We start from the raw sequence: 17,607 nt of genomic DNA on the forward strand, positions 1-17,607 counted from the left end.
TGACTTATAATGTTGAAGTACACATTTTGTAATATTTTTTCACCTTACAACACAGTTTGGGGTTATCATATACAGATTACAATTATCGTCCGATCCTCACGAAAATTTTCACAAGGGTAAGGTTCAAAAATGTCCGCAACATTTTTAGGGGTTGATATGGACCAACAATTAATAATGTTCCTGATTTTCCAGCCGTTAAAAAAAATCACAATTACTAACCAAAAGATATGAAATATAGCATGAAGTTAGAGTTTAGGACAGCGCGTAAAATAATTATAATCGCAAAATATTTAGGGGTTCAAATGAACCAAAAACAGAAAAAATTCCCTAATCACAGAATTGAAGTCAATCGACACTCTTGAGAAGAGAGTTAAGGACAGGGAAGAATTCTAGCATTTTGGATGACCATTGGATTATATTTAGCTGTAAAAACGGACCACAACAACTAACTGCACGACGAAGTGGGTAAATATTGAGCAAATGTTCGTAGTCAAAATGCTAAGGGTAATATCTGGGCAGTGATCCGTGACATTATTTCAAAAGCGAAATCTAACATATTGTAGTGTTGTAGGGTATCACATGGTCGGCCCCGCACGACTGTAGCCTTTGCTTACTTGTTAAATGCGAAACTTGAAAAAAAATCTGAGAAAATTGTCGTTAAAATCATCAAAATACCGAATATCGGGAGGTACCGTTATATGAGGGCTATACGAAGACGTGAACCTGCACAGAAATTTTTCTCTCATAGGCTGTACTATCCATTACAAACTTCAAATAACAAATTTGAAACAATTACGGTGGATAATGTTGCTAAAACCATCAAAATACCGAAAATCGGAGGTACCATTATATGGGGACTATACGAAGACGTGGACCTGCACAGACAATTTTCAGTCTTAGGCTGTACTATCCATTACGAACTTCAAATTCCGAAACAATTCCGGTGAATAATGTCGCTAAAATCATCAAAATGCCGAATATCGGGAGTTACCGTTATATGGGGGCTGCACAAACAATTTAGTATATATTGCGAACTTTAAATACCAAATTTGAAACAATTCCGGTGTAGAATGTCGCTAAAATTATCAAAATACCAAATATCGGGGGGTACCATTATATTGGGGCTATACAAAAACGTGGACCTACGTGACCCATTTTCAATACCAAAAGTCCTTCAGACATAATATACTTTTGAGTAAAATTTTATCAACCTTCTTAATTTCGTTCGAAAGCTAGAGTGATTTCCACAGACGAATGTACGGACTGACGGACAAATAGAATTTTATGCTGATTAAGAATATATATAAAATTAAGGTACCTGCTTCCAGACTGAATTCGTCGAATGTGCCAAAATGTAGGTCATTTGAACTGATATTGGCCATTTAATGCACAATTGATCGGTTGAAGATATATATGGAAGCTATATATAAATATAATCAGATTATCACCAATTTCAATAGCGTTCATCCTTGGGGCAAACAAATATTATTTGGGAAATTTCATCTCAATCGGATAATAATGCGGCCTGCATTTTGTTCACATGGACGGACGGAAGGATAAACGGACTCATATGCATAAATCGACAAAGAAAGAGGTTCTATGAAAATCCTCAAAAGTAACTATGGGTCTATCTCGCTTCCTTCTCCCTGTTACAAACAAATGCACAAAGACATAATACCCTTATCACTACGTGGTGTAGAGCATAATCATTACCTATTCTGTAGAACAGAACACATTTTATAGGTTTTTCTAGCAAGTAACGGCTACTTCGTAAGAGAAGTGTCAACCTTTGTACAATTAAGGTAAACATTACTGAAACTACTCCCATATCTCATTTCCAGATACCTGCAGAGCCCTCAATATCATATTTGAGGATCGCAGCCCTATCACCTATCCCAATACGAAAATTTAGTACCATTTATTACATTTCTTAAAAAGAAGAGAACGCATTTCCAAACCACCGCCAAATCGCAAACACAGATACTGTTAGTAATCTAAATATCAAGATTCCGAATTTTATCTCTATTCCTTCACCCATTACTAAATATAGTACCATACAGCATTTAACATACAATTATAGTACACATTTCCTAAACCACCTCCAGGCCAGACATAAAGAGCGACCCCAATACCCAATTTCCGATTTCAAGAACTATCTCTTCACTCAATGCCAAATTGTACCAAAGATAGTACTGTTTAATACTTTTCGTGCAATTATTATCCAAAACTACCTCTATAACTTATCTAGGACTGAAATATGGCGGTGGTCTTAGAAATGTATTCTATAATTATAGGAAAGGTACTAAGTGGTACTAAATTTGGTATTAGGTGAGGATATAGAGCTGGAATCTTGAAATTTGATATGAATATCACTGGTGGTGTATGTTGTTGAGAGAAAGAGCCGGTTTTGGATATGCGACTATATTTGTTCTAAATGCTACTGAAATGAAATATTTTTGCGAAGATTATAGCAACATTCATACAAAAATGGCCCTCAGATCATTGTCTCTTTGGACGAAATCATTTTCCGGACATTTGGAGTCGACAGCTCTACAAGGAAATATTCGACTTGGTCCAACCTTTTTACATAATAATATTTTTATCAAACTTAGATCGATTTCGAAAATTGGCAATGTTCAAAAATTTGTGAAAAAGAAAATATAAATAAATAATTAAAAATCTCTTGAAAACTGAAAAAGGAAAATAAGAGTCCACTCTTTTTCGTACCTCCCCACGAAAGGTCAAAATTCTGAGTATTAATAATTCTCATCGAATTGATTTTGTTCAAATTGCATGAAGAGCCAGTAACCAGTCAAGTTAGAAATAAAAATAAGAGAATTTTGAATAACGAAAAATTTGTATACGACTTAGTTCAGTCGAAAAAAATATGCCCTCTCCTTTAGGTACCTTTTCCACAAAGATTCTTTAATATCTGTATTCTTTTCAAAATTTTTTTAAATATTAAATCAAGTGTGAATATGAAATGTATAGATCCACCTATTTTTCCCCAACGAAATGATCAACATTTGGAAAATGCAAGGGGCTAATCCCTGTTAATCTAAACAAGCTCATATTGTTTACTAAACTCTCCCTCAAAAGGTAAGATCTGTAAAATATCATGAGTTTCGATGAGATATCATTTCAAGGACTTGCTGCCAGTTTTTTTTTTTTTTTTTTGGCTAAGAATATTATTTGCAGACATTACTGAAAAAAATGTTTTTTATAGACCATCGAAGACAAACGTTGTGAATTTTTAAGAATATATTTAGCTAGGTCTTCCCGGGAAAAAAGTGGTGGCATTTTAAAAATACTTTCGGGCATGTTAAAGTCATAGTGTTTTTCCGTACCAAGCCGTTCATTTTTTCATGAATATTTTTAAACAGAAAAAGTTAATTTTTATTTCATATTTTTAACAGCCGAATTTTTTAAATATATAAAGACGAGAATTTTTAAGAGTATTCTAACAAGTTCTTCTTGTCTAAGAAGTCATGGATTTTTCTAAAATTTCATGGGGTTTTAAGAATAACAAGGTGTTTCAAGGCAAAAACAGTTGATTTTTAATTGAAATTTTGAAGGACATTAAAAAAAACATTTACGAATTTCCAGTCAATTTTTTTTATTTAAATAAAAATACATATCTGGGAACACGGGGTTTTGAAGAATATTATTTAAAATATTTTTGAAAATTTCCTAGGCAAACTGCTTGAAGTTCCATGCCAAATTAAAAAAAATAAATAAATTTAGAAAAAAAATTGAATTTTTAATAATAATTTTAACTGGTCATCATAGAAGAAAGTCGTGGATTTAACAAGTAAAAAAGCTGTAATTTCGGCCGGGCCGAACTTTGAATACCTTCCACCATTTGGAACGTATTTGGCAATTCTCAATAACAAACATAAAAAAATCAGTTATAATGTCGATAAAAACCAAATACAGAATATCGGGAGGTACCGTTATATGGGGGCTATACGAAGACGTGGACCTGCACAGACAATTTTCTGTCGTAGGCTGTAGTATCCATTACGAACTTCAATAATCAAATTTGAAAGAATTCTGCTGAAAAGTGTCTCTAAAATCATTAAAATACCGAATATGAAGACGTGGACCTGCACAGACAATTTTCTGTCATGGGCTGTAGTATCCATTGCGAACTTTTAATACCAAATTTGAAACAATTCCGGTGAATAAATTCGCTAAAATCATCAAAATACCGAATATCGGGAGGTACCGTTATATGGGGCTATACCAAAACGTGGACCTAAATGGCCCATTTTCAATAACAAAAGTTCTGCAGAGATAACATACATTTAAGCAAAATTTTATCAATCTACTTCAATTCGTTCGGAAGATAGAGTGATTTCCACAGACGGACAGACGGATGAACATCGTTAATCCAACATAGAATTTTATGCTAATCAAGAATATATATACTTTGTGGGGTCTAAAATGTGTATTTCGAGGTGTTACAAACGAAATGACAAACTTAATATACCCTACATACTATGGTGGAGGGTATAAAAATGAACATTTGATTTTTTAAAAATAATTTTTAAAATCTCCTAGGCAAATTTTGTGATTTTTTGGGGAACATGTTAACAAAGTAGATTTTTAAGCCGTGTATTATTAATATTTTTAACAGTCGAATTTTTGGAGAACACATTTTAATTTTTTTAGACAAAAGTCGTAAAATTTTTAAAAATATTTTACACGATCCCCTGTGGCTAACTTATATATTTTAAGAATATATAAAAAATCCGTGGCCAATATCGTGAATTTTTCCAACGCTTTCTCCAAAAAAAATCATTAAAATTTACATTTTCTAGGGACTACATGTAAAAAATTTGACTTTAAAAGAAATATATTTGAGAACTTTCCGTTGAATATAATGAGAGTGGACTTCTTGGTCCAAAAGGGGTAGACTATTTATTATTAAAAATTAGTTTTAATTTTTAGGTTTCTAACAAATTTGGAAGAGTTAAAGTATCAGGAATCCAAAGAAAGAATCTGGACTGACCATATAGATATGATGGATAAACTATAATATCTATATCACAAGCCCTGACATGTGTTTGGCCCTTCTTAGATTTCTGATACTTCAATTCTTCCAAATTTTTGAAAAACATGCTCTCCCCATTCAGTATGGCTGTTACATAAATTTTAAAAATTCTTGGTATCTCCTAACAATTCATAAATAATCTATTCCATTCTAATAATCATAGCTACCTTGCGTATACGTAACGACAACACACATACGCTGCATGGCAAATGCCAGAGTTCTTTGAACCATTAAAAGTCTTTGGGTAAATTTAATTATTTTAAGCTTTTAATTGTTCAGATGAAATACACACAATCATAAATTTGTACAGATTAGCTAGCTACACACAAATTATTCAGATTATTTTAATTGTTCCCAAAAATTATATTCATACAGAGATCTCAAGTAATTGAAGGCAATTTATAAATAAATAATTTTTTTACAAAGAAATTCAGCAAAAGCCTTACCTTAAATTATGCAAATATTACAGCTTCTGGGAAGAGTTTTTGTAGATGACAGGCAAATGATGATGATCCAAATGTTGTTGGTTTTGTTGTTTTTATTAACCCGATTTATTATACATTTATGATGAATTTAATTTACAATGATTACAACACGCACTCACACTTTGACAAAACGTCGAATTTGTCTCCGGAAAAATGAAATTGAAAAACAAATGCCTTGAAGAATTTCCTTTTCCAAATAATAATTTTAATAATTTCTATTGAAATTTATTTTCCAGTTTTGACATTGTAATCAAGGATGTCGTTGTTATTTCAGTAATTATGTTTTTTTTTTCTTTGTTCAAATGCCACTTGTCCATGTGTGTGGCATTCTATTTCAGGATTGCTTTCACAGAATTGTGGATATAAGCTAATATTATTTGATTTACAAGAAAGTTAGTCTATTGTTGATATAAATACTTTTGTTGATCCTTTGAATATATTTGAGGGTATCTATTTTCGATTCTATACGTGGTCTGTTTAACTCTTTTTCTTTTTTGTTTTTTTTTATGTTTTTGTTTTTCTTTTCTGCCTTTAATCCTTAATTAGCCTAACAAGGTGCAAATTAATCCACTCTAGTTAATTAAATTGTTGAAATTTGTGGAGGTTGGTGTATGTTTGTACGTGTGACACTACGAGCAACACATTTCAAATTAATTTTTCCTTGTTACTCATGTTGCTATGCCTGCGGTTTTTTTATTTGTTTGACTTGATACCTTTTTTCATGTGAGTTTCCTTGGCGCAATTCACTTAAATTGAATGCCTCTATGTTGCATATGGGTTTTTTTTTTTTTTTGAAAATTTTTGCAATTAAATTTTAAAATCACTTAAAATAATAATCTTTTTTGGAATATTTAATTTATTTAAAAGGTTGTTATTATTATTGTGTTACTTGTTATTTTATTCACTTTTTTTAATCTTTTTTCACTTGGAACTTATTTGAATTTTTCATCCAACGGAATTTGCTTACTTGGTTCACTTTTATTTTAAAGCTGGAAAAATACAAGAAAAAAATAATTAATTATATATTGGAAATAAAATTGAATTGATTTATTTAATGGAATTATGAGATAGACGGAGAAAAAAGAGACGCATTTAAAATAATTATGGAATTATAATATAAATTTAGTTAGGTAAAAATCAATTAATAACAAGTAAAAAAGCTATAAGTTCGGCTGGGCCGAACTTTGAATTCCCTCCTCCACTTGGAAAGAATTTGGCAATTTTTAATTTTTTTTTTTTAAATACCGAATGTAGCCGTTATATTAGGGTTTATACGACGACGTGGACCTGCATCATCAAAATACCGAATATAGGGAGGTACTATTATATGGGGCTATACCAAAACGTGAACCTGTACAGTCAATTTTCTGTCATTGGCTGTAATATCCATTACGATCTCTAAATACGTAATTTTAAACAAATCCGTTAAATAATGACGCGAAAATCATCAAAATATCATCAAAATACCGAATTTTGGGAGGTACCGTTATATGGGGGCTATACGAAGACCTGGACCTGCACAGACAATTTTTTGTCATAGGCTGTAGTATCCATTACCAATTTCAAATACCAAATTTGAAGCAATGGCATTGAATTATGCGGTAAAATAACCAAAATACCAAATATCGGGAGGTAAGGTTATATTAGAGCTGTACGATGTTTATCTGCACAGACAATCTCCTGTCATAGGCTGTAAGTATAAATTACGAACTTCAAATACCAAATTTGAAACAATTCCGGTGAATAATATCGCTAAAATCATCAAAATACCAAATATCGGGAGGTAAGGTTACATTAGGGCTATATGATGTCATAGGCTGTAGTATTCATTGCGAACTTCAAATATCAAATTTGAAACAATTCCGGTGAATAATGTCGCAAAAGTCATGAAAATACCAAATATCGGGAGGTACCGTTATATGGGGGCTATACGAAGACGTAGACCTGCACAGACAATTTTCTGTCTTAGGCTGTAGCATCCATTACGAACTTCAAATACGGGAACAAATGCAAATCAATGCGAATAATCCGTTGTAAAGTGGACCGAGCCATGCCCAACTGCTGAGAACGGCGTTTTTGGTATGTTCTTGGGGACCTCTCAACACTGGCTCGTACGGCAGCGATATTCTCGGGCGATCGCCTTGGTCGACTTTTATATGGCCTCTTCGGATGAGAAAGAGCCTTACCAGTCGAAAATTTTTCGTATAAACGGTTAATGGTGTTCTTAGAAGGCGCACTTCTCAAATTCTTTTTCACAATGACTTATTCTGTTGAATGTAAATTTCAGAGCGCTCGCGTAACGTGTATTAGTTCATGGTAAAAATCTGCTTGGACTGACGCTTCAAACACGGTATGTCATTAAGCGATGTGACATCTCTGTCAAAAGTTATGGCGTTGCCAGATGGGTCCGTCGAATATGGACAACCCTATATTGGAGATATCGGAAGACGTGAACCTGCACAGACAATCTTCTGGCAAACGTGGACCTACATGGCCCATTTTCATTTCGTTCGGAAGCTAGAGTAATTTCCACAGACGAACAGATGGACGGACATAGCTAAATCGACATAGAATTATATGCCGATCAAGAATATTATACTTTGTACGGTCTAAAATGTACATTTCGAGGTGTTACAAAAGGAATGACAAATTTAATATACCCTTCATACTATGGTGGAGGGTATAAAAAATGTCTTACTAAAAATATCCTGCGAACGTGATCTAAAGCTATCTTATAGCACGAATTTCCAATGATCCCACTTTCTCCCAACCTAGAGTGACCTACAGACTAAATTTCAACATTATACGTCTTTCGAACCGCTGAATAACAATGTTGCACCCATCAGTATAATTGGTACCGTTTAAATAGAAATTAAAACAAAAAGCATCAGGAAAACCCTTGCTTCTCATTTCATTTCTTTGGTGACCTATAATAAAATTTGATGAAGAATATTTTTGTCTTGGATGTTATACAGGGTGAGATGAAAAAACTGCAACTAAATTCAGACTGCTGTCATTTCTAAGCCACTCGTCCGACAGCTGTTAAAATTATTCCAGTTACAGCTCATTATATTGTTTACAAGCGTACAAAATCAATTTGGTGACCATTTTCCAGAAAACATTTTTTCGTGGTGGAATTCAAGCGCGAAAGTGTGATTTCTTAAAAAAAAAAAGAAAAACCACAAGTGGATATCGTTAGAGCATAACAAAGCAACATCAACAGAAATGGTTCGAAAAGTAAAGAAGCGACTTGATCGAAACCCGCGTCGCAGTGGCCGAAAAATGGCTCATGAGCTGAACATATCGCAATATTCCATTCGAAAAATATTGAAAACTGAGCTCGGTGTAAAGCCATTGAAATTCCAAAAACTGCACGAACTTACACCGCAACAAAATGATCGTGTTTACTTGCCATACAGGTCAGCTGAAAGTGTGTACCTTCGGTTGGCCGGCCATAACAGCGGCTGTGAGCCGCCATAACTGTCGCGAAAATATGGAGGTTGTATTAAAGCCTTGGGCACGCAAACATTTTGGCCGCAGACCCTGGACATTCCAACAGGACTCAGCACCATCGCACTCAGCACGCGCCACCGAAGAATGGTTACAAAATGAGGTTCTTCCCTTCATTTTCAGCGCACAATGGCCACCAAAATCTCCGGATACCAATCCGTTGGGGTATTTTGGAAAGCAAGGTTGGTACTAAAAATTACCAAAGTGTCGATCACCTCAAGCAAGCGCTTCACCGGGAATGGACCAAAATACCGCATAGCAACATTCGGGCAGCGTGTGACGTTTTTATTGGCCGTTTTAAGACCACAGTTCGTGCCAAAGGTGAAAAATTCGAACAAATCTAAACTTATTCTAAAATTTGATGTTATATCCGACATTTTTTGCTTTCATTCAATAAAATTTAAAAAAAATGTAAAAATTATGGCGTTTGACTTTGTTGCAGTTTTTTTTTTTTTTTTCTCAATCTGTACTTTTTTTAATTTTTACGATATCATAAAGGAAAAACCGGTTATCGTAGTAAACATTTTTACATTCTTGCAGTTCAGGAACAGACCATGTAAAATTTTGTATAGATTAGTTCCTCTTTTAACACCTTTCGCATAAAACGAAATTTTATATAACTTCCAGATGTCAACTTGAAAAAAGTTCGATGAAAATGTATCAAAAAATTGGGAAACATTTTTTTTTTTGGTTTTTTTTTTATTATTTTTTTTATATGCAGTGAAAATAGAGATTTCTTTTTTTCGATGATCTATATTAAAATTTGATGAAGAATATTTTTGTCTTTGACGTTATACTTCAAAAATGATGCTTTGGTGGAGATGTTTGTACAAACTCTCCTGAAAGTATGGTTTTAACCGTAGAATGTGTTTTTAATATATATGAACTCGCAGCGTTTTTTATTTACGAAAGTGAATGCTATTTTGTATAAGATTTACACTCTTGACGTCTTCTGGGACCTATAGTAGAATTTTAATACAAATAATTTTGTGAAATATTTTCAGTTGCTACAATCCTGTTTAAACTTATTTAAAAAAAGGCCCCTTTGTTGACTCGTTTGAGGGTTAAAATGTTCTACCAAGATATTCATCGTAGTTATATCAGTAATATTCCCAAAGACTCTATATATCTTAAATGCCCTAAAATTGTTGAAGAGGGTGGAGCTTGGCCACAGTATACCCATTACCTATTGATGTAAACTTTCAAAACGACGATACAAGTGTCTTATTTGTATACCCTCCACCATACTATTAACATTGTCACTCCGTTTGTAACTCCTCGAAATACTCATGTCAGACCCAACAAAGTATATAAGAATATATATATCAGCGTAAAATTCTAAGTCGATTAAGCCATGTCCGTCTGTCTGTCCATCTGTCTGTTGTAATCACGCTATCTTTCGAACGAATTGAGATAGAAGCCTAAAATTTTGCACACCTGTTTATTTTTCCAGTAGGCAGGTTAAGTTAAGTAAATGGGCCATGTAGGTCCACGTTTACATATAGCCCCCATATAACGGTACCTCCCGATATTCGGTATTTTGATGATTTTAGCGACATTATTCACCGGAATTGTTTCAACTTTGGTATTTGAAGTTCGAAATGGATACTACAGCCTACTGAAATTGTTTGAGATATCGTATTTGACGTTAGTAATGGATGCTATAGCCTGTGACAGAAAATTGTCTATGCTGGCCCAGGTCTTCGCACAGCTCCGATATAATTGTACCTCTCTATATACGATATTTTGACGATTTTAGTCACATTATTTCAAGTTTCGAATTTGAATATGGTAATGGCTAATGGCAAACAATGCCTATGTAGGTCCACGTCGTATAGATCCCAATATATCGGCAATATTCGGTATTTTTAAAATTTAACAGAATTTTTTAAGGATTATATTTTTTTAAATTTCTAAATTCGTTCCAAATGGTGGAGGGTATTCAAAGTTCGGCCCGGCCGAACTTACTGCTTTTTAACTTGTTTTTAACTCAACTTCCATTATCTGCTGGATTTTTCCCGAAATTATTGAAAAAATTGAATGTTGTTGACTTGTGCAATTAAAGGTTCAAAATTGGTCCGTTACAATTCCTGTCCTTGTTTTCTTTCCTTAAAAAACGTTGACTACTTAACCCACATTCATTACATTAATGGTTTTTGTAAATTATTTCCGGAATCTCGCATATTGGGACAAGCCGCCACATCGCTACACACGCTCTCTGCTAGACTCGGGTTTTCTTGCGATATGTGTGTGAGTGTTTCTGTGATATAGGCTGCCATGATAAAGTGTTAATTATGCTGTGATAACACATCATTTATTTTATTTTTGCTTGGGATTTAAGTAGATCTCCTCCAGTGTCTGTCTGTCTGTCCGGTCTGGTCTGGTCGTTTCAATTGTGACATGTTGTGGAATGAAGGCGTGTGTGAGTCAGTGTGAACGATATATATGTATGTATGTTTGTATGCATATACATATGTGGCTCTTGGTATGGTAAACATTTAAAAATGCCGACGGGCTTGTTTCAGCATTAATAACAAGTAAATTTTTGCTGCCGTTGTTATTGTTGTTGTGGAGGAAAAAGAAAGGTTTTGTGATGGAAGATGTAGTCGCATGTGAGTGATGGTGTGTGTGTGTGTGCGAGCTTGTTGTGAAGTGTCGGTATTAACAGCGTATGTTTCATTTTTTTTTTTTTGTAATTTGCCTTTTTTTGCATTTTTGTTGTTGTTGTTGGCATTTCATATCATTTTTTGTTGTTTCTTGTTATTTTTGTTTTCTTGTTGTTGCTTTACTTTTTGCACTTTGAAATCCCATTAACAAGAGAAGGCAAGGCAATCCGACTAAAACGAAATCCGTATAAGCAAAAAGACAGTAAAAAAATCGAAAGACAAAAACAAAAATAGCAACAAAAACGACGTCGACGATGACGATGTCGGCTACGTACCATAACAAGAAACAATTTACTGACATTTATGAACTCTAAATACTTAATTGCTTTTTAAAGCGATAAAGCGTGAGAAATTTCGTTAATTTGTTTATTGTAGAAAAACAAAGGCCCGGCTCTCCTTGCCCTCTTCTCCTCATCCTCCTCGTTAATATCAACCATGATTGCTTTTGGCCTCGTTTAACATGAATTGACAAGAAAATAATAATTTTTTAATATATGAAAAAACGGAACAACAAGAACTTATGCCATTAACAAAATTATACGAACTTTGGCCAGAACTAAATGGTCTGAAATGGCCAAAAAAATCGACAATATTCAATTCGCCGACGTAGATCAAAACCATGATCGCATAATATTTGGGGGTTGAAATGGACCAAAAACTGAAAAATTTCCTGATTTTGAAGTTACTCTACAGATCGCAATTATAGACCAATCGACACGAAAGGGAGCATGGGGCTAGAGCTTAGTGCTGGGCAGGAGTCTTAAAATTTGATTTTGCAGCCGTTATAAAGGTCACAAATAGAAACTTACAGCGATATCCAAAATACATAAATGGCGAGCTTGTGATTTCATTGACGAATATAGCCAAATATCGTAGACAAGCAAATCATATACATAAGTCTAAATTTGAAGATACAGAGGGGCCTCTTACTTGTGGAGATGATCGCAAAATATTTAGGCGTTCAAATAAACCAAAAACAGAAAAAATTTCCTGATCACCCAATTGAAGCCAAACGACACGCCTGAGAAGAAAGTTAAAGACAGGATAGATTTCTAGTATTTCGGAAGACCATTGGATTATATTTAGCTGTAAAATGGACCACAACAACTAACAGCACGACGGAGTGCATAAATATTGGGCAAATGTCCCTGGTCAAAATGTTAAGGGTAATACTGGGCTCCGTGATCCGTGACATAATTTCAAAAGCGAAATCTTCCAAAATGGATTTGGAATAAGGGGGCTACTAATATATTGTAGTGTTGTTGGGTGTCACATGGTCGGCCCCGCACGTATATACCCTTTGCTTACTTGTTTATTATACTCTCCACCATACTATGGAGGCTATATTAATTTTGTCATTCCGTTTGTAACTCCTCGAAATACTCATGTCAGACCCAACTAAGCATATATATTCTTCATCAGCGTAAAATTTTAAGACGATTTAGCTATGTCCGTCTGTCTGTTCGTCTGTCTGTTGTAATCACGCTATCTTTCGAACAAATTGAGATAGAAGGCTAAAATTTTGCACACATGTATATTTTACCAGTAGGCAGGTTAAGTTCATAAATGGGCCATGTAGGTCCAAGTTATCATATAGCCCCCATATAATGGTACCTCCCGATATTCGGTACTTTGATGATTTTAGCGACATTATTCCCCGGAATTGTTTCAAATTTGGCATTTGAAGTTCGTAATGGATACTGCAGCCTAAGACAAAAAATAATCTGTTTAGGTCCACGTCTTCGTATAGCCCCCATATACCATACCCACCGATATTCGGAATTTTGATGATTTTGGCGACATTATTTACGGAATCGTTTCAAATTTGGCATTTGACGTTCGTAATAGATACTGCATCATAAAACAGAAAATGGGCGAAGTAGGTCCACGTTTTCATACAGTCCCCATATACCATACCCCCGATATTCGGTATTTTGATGATTTTAGCGACATTATTTACCGGAATCGTTTCAAATTTGGCATTTGAAGTTCGTAATAGATACTGCAGCATAAAACAGAAAATGGGTCATGTAGGTCCACGTCTTCATATAGCCCCCATATACCGTACCCCCCGATATTCGGTATTTTGATGATTTTAGCGACATTATTTACCGGGATTGTTTCAAATTTCGCATGTGAAGTTCGTAATGGATACTTCAGCCCATGCCAGAAAATTGTCTGTGCAGGTCCACGTCTTCGTATAGCCTCCATTTAACGGTACCCCCTATATTCGGTATTTTGATGATTTTAGCTACATTATAAACTGATTTTTCTTCAAGTTTCGCATTTAAATATTGTAATAACTTATGACAAAAGTAGCCTATGCAGGTCCACGTCGTCGTATAGTCATTCTGTATTTTAAAATTTGAACAGAATTTTTAACGGATTTTATTTTTTTTTTTTTTTTTTTTTTTTTTTGGAAATTGCCATATTTGTACCAAATGGTGGAGGGTATTAAAAGTTCGGCCCGGCCGAACATACAGCATTTGTACTTGTTTTTAATTTAAGTACTTTTCTTATTCCGTTAGCTTCAGCCGCTTCTTCTGGACGTTGATTCTCAGACAGTGACTGACTGACAGTTACATCCCTAATCGTTTACATACATAGATATCCACGAATTTTCTTCTGCCATATCTGGATAATCCTTAAAATAATTATTTAAAAAAATGTGGATACTTTTCTTGAATATTGTTTAGAAAAATCAAAAAATAATGATAATATTTCAAAAATATGTTTCCTCAACGAGTAACCATAACTGTTATACCCCATACTCTATGAAGAGCGGCAACGGAATTCGAGGTTTATAATGGGGTATTGCTTATGAAAAACAAAGCTTTTAACAATAAAAGTAATTGTAGTTAATTTTCCCTCCCTCATACATATGCAGAATGTTTGAAGCACACTTGGCGATTACAAAAAATTAAAGGGAGCAAATAAGAAAACAATCAAATAAATTCATTGAATCGATTATATTTCAGGGCGGCATAGTAATGCCCCCCTTGAAAAACAAAACCCCCTCCACAAATGAACTACAATTCTAGGCTGCGAAAGTCACCAAACAGCAGATGAGAAAATTGCACAAAGCAAACATAAGGAAAACGATTGAATGTAAATACAAAATAACATTTTCAGACAGTAGCCGATGATGATAATAATGCCGGCAGAGAGACACACAGACAGACAGACAGACAGTTGGTGGAATTGTTTGCTCATGACGTTGTAGTCATTATTCGCGCACTCAACTATCACCATGACGTTTGGGTTTTTGACACAGTATTCATTGGAATTGTTGGAAATTCAACAACAACAACAACAAAATCAGCAACTACTGCAATCAGAATTGACCCAGTGCGCGAAATGTTTGTGTCTACATACAAACATACTCTTAGTCAATAATATCGCCAATAATTTCTCTCTCTCTCTCTTCGGAGAGGAATGCTTTGATGTGTGGAAACAATTATGTTCGATTCATACCATCTGACTATTTGATGCATTGATTGAAGTTAATTTGTTGCAGAAAACAAAACAAAAAGATTTGTTTATTGATTATATTCATTTGACACGATTTAATTTAATTTTTCGGATATGTGGACTTATGCGTACGAAAAGTACAAAACGGTACCAAAATTTGGTGCAATTTGAATCTGGAGTTACGAATGGAGCTGGAAACCTGAAATTTGAAATTAACAGTACTGTTGGAGTGTAGGATTGAGATATAAACGTAATTTTTATACCCTCCACCTTGGAAAGGAGGGTATATTAACTTTGTCATTCCGTTTGTAACATCCTTAAATATTCGTCTTAGACCCCATAATGTATATATATCCATAATCAGCATAAAATTCTAAGTCGATTTAACAATGTCCGTCTGTCTGTCTGTTGAAATCACGATACAGCCCACATTATTTGACGTAGAGCTCCAAAATTTAACAGAGCAATTTGTATTGTGTCTAGGATGGTTCGTATTGAAAATGAGATATATCGGTCTACGTTCTGGTATAGTCCCCATATAACGGTACCTCCCGATATTCGGTATTTTGATGATTTATGCCACATTTTTTCACAGATTTGTTTGAAAATTGGTATTTGTAGGTCATAATGGGTCCCTGTGCGTGTGGCAAAAAATGACATGTGTAGGTCCACGATTTGGTATAGCCCCCATATAACGGTACCTCCCGATATTCGGTATTTTGATGATTTTTGACACATTTTTTCACGAATTTCTCTGAAAATTGGTAGTTGTAGATCATAATGGGTCCCAGTTCGTGTGGCGAGTCTTTGTAATTATAGGTCCACAATTTGGTATGGCCCCCTTATAACGGTACCTCCCAATATTCGGTATTTTGATGATTTTTGACACATTTTTTCACGAATTTCTCTGAAAATTGGTATTTGTAGGTCATAATGGGTTCTAGGTCCTTTGGCGAAACATTGCATATGTAGGTCCACTATTTGGTATAGCCCCCATATAACGGTACCTCCCGATATTCGGCATTTTAATGGTTTTTGCCACATTTCTTCTAATGTTTCCTTTACCCTAAGGTGGAGGGTATTAAAAATTTGGCCCGGCCGAACTTAATATTTTTTACTTGTTTTAATTTGCACTTATGTGAATAAAAGGTATTAAATTTGGTACAATTGCGATTTGGGTGCACCGATAGAGCTGGAATGCCAAAATTTCGAAACAAGATTACTATTGCATTGTAGGACTGAGGTATGTAGGTAATTTTGGAAATTCGTACTTATGTGTACTAAAAGATACTTTGGTACAAACTAAATTTTGGCAGAACCGGTAGAGTTGGAAATTTGAAATTTGGAAATAAAATGTTATTTGATTGTATGATGTAGGTAGGTATGAACATTTGTGCTTATGCTTACATTAAATGGTACTAAATTTAGTACTGTTGGTTATGGGTGATCGATAGAGCTGGTATCCTGTAGTTTGAAAATAAGATTACTGTCCGAGTGTCGGATTCAGATATGAAGGTAATTTAGAAAATATGTATTTATATGTACTAAAATGTCGGAAGCTTTGAAAATCGTACTTAATGGTAATAAAATTGGTAAATGTGTTTTTTTATACCCTACACCACAAGGTGGTAAGGGTATTATGTCTTTGTGCATTTGTTTGTAACAGGCAAAAGGAAACAACATAGACCCATGGTTCCTTTTGATGATCTGCATAGAATTACATTCTGAGTCGATTTATGCATGTCCGTCCGTCCGTCTGTCTGTCCATATATTTTTGTAAACAAAATACAGTTCGCATTTATTGCCCTATCCAGATGAAATTTTGCACATATCATTTGTTTGGCCCAAGGACGAACCCTATTGAAATTGGAGATAATCGGTAAAAATTTAGATATAGCTCCCATATATATCTTCGTCCGATTTGCCTTTTTTGTGCACCAAACGTGTAATATCAGTCGGAATAGTATGAAATTTTGCACATACAATCAAATTAAGCCTGAAAATAAGTATGCCAAATTTGATCGAAATTGGTTCAGATATAGCTATAGCTCCCATATATATTGTTCATCCGATTTGTTATTTTTGTCCTCCGCAGCCGTAATATGCATTCTGTAACAACAATATTTGGGGAAATATAGCAAATACAGCTCAGAAATACCTTTTTTAAATTTTATCGAGATCGGTTCAGATTTGGATATAACTCCCATATATAACTTCGTCCGATTTACCTTTTATTGTGCTCCAAACGTCTAATATTTGTCCAAATGGGATGAAATTTGGCACTTACGACCGAATTGAGTCTAGAAGCTAGTACGTCAAATTTGGTGAAGATCGGTTCAGATATAGCTATAGCTCCCATATAATGTTCATCCGATTTGTTATATTTGTTACCCACAGCCGTAATATGCACTCCGTAACA

General features: G+C 34.4%; 1 protein-coding gene across 1 annotated transcript in view; it reads right to left on the reverse strand.

Moving 5' to 3' along the window:
* LOC101892058 (transcription factor kayak) overlaps positions 1-17,607 on the reverse strand; it is a 297,264-nt gene that overhangs the window by 258,836 nt on the left and 20,821 nt on the right. Inside the window, exon 3 of the mRNA XM_059119360.1 lies at positions 5,503-6,530. The gene's annotated coding sequence lies outside the window, so the exon portion shown is untranslated. The remainder of the gene's footprint in view (positions 1-5,502; positions 6,531-17,607) is intronic.

The sequence above is a fragment of the Musca domestica genome, unplaced genomic scaffold (genome assembly GCF_030504385.1).
Source record: "Musca domestica strain aabys unplaced genomic scaffold, Musca_domestica.polishedcontigs.V.1.1 143, whole genome shotgun sequence".
In the NCBI taxonomy this organism is placed as follows: Eukaryota; Metazoa; Arthropoda; class Insecta; order Diptera; family Muscidae; genus Musca; species Musca domestica.